Consider the following 3,609-nt stretch of genomic DNA (forward strand, 5'->3'; position numbering starts at 1 on the left):
GAAGATTTGTGTGAAATACACATAGAGTAATTCTATTGTCTCTGTTCTCCAGCAACTTTACATCATTGTCTCTGTGGAGACGGCCTACTGCTTCCTTGATCCTGTTCACAAGTGTGAGAGTTTACAAAGCCTCTAAGGAGTTTTGTAATATACATATATTCAGTAAATTACTTTTGCCTCAGACTGTAAAGGAAATTTGTTTCATATATAAACACTTTGGAATATAGGGAAAGCATAAAGAATCCAGCCACTCATAGATAACCATTTCAATATCTTTTGGATACTCTTCTCAACATTTAAGAAAAAATTTTGCACACAAGATCATATATTATCCAGTATTGAATCTATTTTAGTTCATTTAGTGTTGCTATAAAGGAATATCTGAGGCTGTTAATTTATAAAGAAGAGAGGTTTATTTGGTTCATGGTTCTGCAGGCTGCACAAGAAGCATGACACCAGCATCTGCTTCTGGTGAGGTCCTCAGACTGCTTCCATTCATGGCAGAAGGTTAGCGAAGCTGACATGTGCACAGATCACATGGCAAGAGAGAAAGCAAGAAGGGAGAGGGAGGTACCAGGCCCTTTTTAACAACCAGCTCTCTTGGAAGCTATCAGGGTGAGAAATCACCTATTACAGTGAGGACAGCAGCAAACCATTCATGAGGGACCTGCCCCAATGACCCAAACACCTCTCATTAGCCCCACCTTCAGTGCTGGAGATCAAATTTCAACATGAGGTTTGAGGGGACAAACATCCAAACTATAGCAGAATCCTAAATATTTCTTTGCTACACATTATATAATCAGGGCTTCCCCCTTTACAATTTAAATTTCTTTGTAAACACCATTTAATGATTGATTGCCCAATACTGGAGGGTGAGAATCATCATATGCTGCCTAACAATTTCTTTATTGCCTTTTATTTTATTTCAATAGTGCAGCATTGAACTTTTTGCATATTTGGCCACATTTAACACATATTGCTAAATCCCTTTCACTAAAAACATATAATAGTGCCATTATAACATTATAATATTCATTATAACGCTGATTTTTTTCTCCATCCTTTAATCTCTTTAATTCACACATCTGTCCTTTGTATAAAGAGGTGTTTTGGTGAACCCAAGTTGTTACATCAATGACATTCCATAGTATTAACACTAGAAAGATTGAAGTCACATTCATGAATTATACAGGAAATATCAAAGGTTCATGAACTGATTATTCTTCTGGCAAGTTAGGGTTGGGTCTCATATTATCAAACTAATTTTTAATGCCTACTAAAATTCATACTTAATAGGAAGACGATCTACAATGAAAATTGTCCCTTGTTAGGTGGAGAGCAAAGACTTATTCACACTGAATCTCCCATGCCTTGTATAGCACTGGGCACAGAATGGCATTCAGTGTTTTGAGAATGAATGAATGGTCTGCCTCTTGTCTTTGATAACAGTGAATATCATGCTAGGAAAACAGGGGCATGTAACTTTTACTTACCAAACTCTATGAGTTGCATTGAGCATACTTCTCAATCACGAGCATTAATTTGAGAATAGTTAGGAAGGAAAGTGGAGTCTCTGGGGCACTTGCCTCTGTTTGTGGCCTCCTGTGCAATCTTAGCCAAATAACAACCTTTCCAGGCCTAGGTTTACCCATCTTTTAATATTACAGGATTTTACGCTTTAAAAATTCTATAAATTACTACATATTTGCAAACCTAGATTAACTATGACAGATGGTATGTTTGAGGAACTATTTTTTTAAATCCTTTTTATTACTCTTTTAAGAAATGCAACAAGAGCCTTACAAACCATCCATTTGAAGAGCAAGCACAAAGACCAGCTCTGTTTGTGGTGCCACCACAGTTGCAGAAAGGAATATCAGGAAGTCAGAAATGAATTGTGTTTCAGTCACTCTGCATGGTTGCTGCCACATATGGAACATTTTTAGGCCAACTTTTCAAAATTCCCAGTTAAGGTAAATGGGAAATTAGATGATCTTCATTAAGACTCCATGGGTGTGTCTGAGCTCCTGCTGCCAAAAGGGCCACTGATAGATGAATTTCTTGCACTCCTGAGAACATGCCTCTCTCGTCTTCCAAATGCTTGATTTACCGAAGAGACTGTGCTTATATCCCAGACCCAAAGCCCTTCTTTTCGACCTCCAAAGGCATAAATAAATGGCAAATCAGGGCAACATAAAGAACAGAAGAGAACTCCCATTTTCATGTCCCTAGAATGAACTAGACTTGGCCTATCTCCTAAGATGCCCCAGATCTTCACATATTTGTCAACTGAAGCAGTCACGAGACAGCCCTTGATTTAACTGCTAAGATCAAGACCAGAGATTTCATCATTGTGCGCATTAAGTGTAAAAATTGGCTTATCTGAACCTGCATCCAAATTATACACAAAGCCATCATCTGTACTGGCCAAAAAATGACAAGGTGAAAAGTGATTCCAAGTCACTCTATCTGCCTACTGAATCGCCACATTCGATGGCTTTCATCTGGACTTCAGCAGTCATACAAAGCCAGAAATCAGAGTCTGTGCTTCAAATGGATGAAACTGCAGCATTTGGACCTTGTCTGTGTGTATAGGGAGGCTAGCTGCTGGTTTCCCCAAGGACATATCCCACAGAATTACAGTGTTGTCCGCTGACGCACTTGCTAAAACATTTCTGATTAGCTTATTCCATGAAAGGTCAAGGACAGCATCGGTATGCCCTTCTGCTGAGAAACTCTTCTTTCCTTTCTTTTTCTTCTTTTTTGAAAGTTTACTTCCCAGTGTGAAGACTGGCTCTAAAGAGTCCACTATATCAAGGTCCCACACTTCAATAACAGGGGTCATGTTTCCTACAGCAATGTAATTTCCAGTAGAATCATCTGGGCTAGGATCAAAATTCAGCCATTCCACACTCAGAGGATATGCAGACAAGAGTATATCCTGATGTACATAAAAAGAGTCTTCTTCTTGATTATAAACATGCACCTCTAAATTGCACTGGTCCTGTTCAGCTCGGCCACAAGCTATGAGATTATCACTGGGCTTAAGCAAGAAATCTTCAAGTTCATATTGTTCTGTATCTTTCAGAGTAACGTAAGGATCTTGATCATTACTCCCGTAGACCATAAGACCCAAGAGAGATTCACCAAGAGTCTCAGCATCTGGGTCATCTTCCTCATCATATTTATATAAGTCATACTTAGCTCATCATCATCGAGCGTCCTGTCATCCTCTGGGTCACCATCCAGGGGCTCTCTTGGGTGTGCCTGGGTGCGCGCACTCTGCATGCCATCTTCTGAAGGACTGCCTGTCTCCTCTTCATCAATGCCACCACCCACCTTCTTCTTGCAATTTCTCCTTTGCCTCAGCAGTGAGACGTTTTACTTCTTCTTTACTCAGCTCTACCTTGTCTGGTGTCTCTTTGGCCATGCCGCAGCGGACCCAGGCCACACACCTCACCTGGCAGCTGCGGTTCACGATCCTCAGGTCAAGGGCGTGTCAGGCTAGAAACTCGGCGGAGCATGAGGGACCACAGCCGCGCTGCGGCCACACTGTCGGGGCTCCGCACGGGGCCGCTCACGCTGAATAGGTTTTTTTTTTTTTTT

General features: G+C 40.8%; 1 pseudogene across 1 annotated transcript; it reads right to left on the reverse strand.

Moving 5' to 3' along the window:
- Nucleotides 1-1,057: 1,057 nt before the first annotated feature.
- Nucleotides 1,058-3,581, reverse strand: LOC105535192 (annotated as a pseudogene). The gene has a single exon (XR_001005391.1). The product of XR_001005391.1 is annotated as a periodic tryptophan protein 1 homolog pseudogene (transcript).
- Nucleotides 3,582-3,609: the final 28 nt, after the last annotated feature.

Source organism: Mandrillus leucophaeus, unplaced genomic scaffold, assembly GCF_000951045.1.
Source record: "Mandrillus leucophaeus isolate KB7577 unplaced genomic scaffold, Mleu.le_1.0 Scaffold1427, whole genome shotgun sequence".
NCBI classification, from domain to species: Eukaryota; Metazoa; Chordata; class Mammalia; order Primates; family Cercopithecidae; genus Mandrillus; species Mandrillus leucophaeus.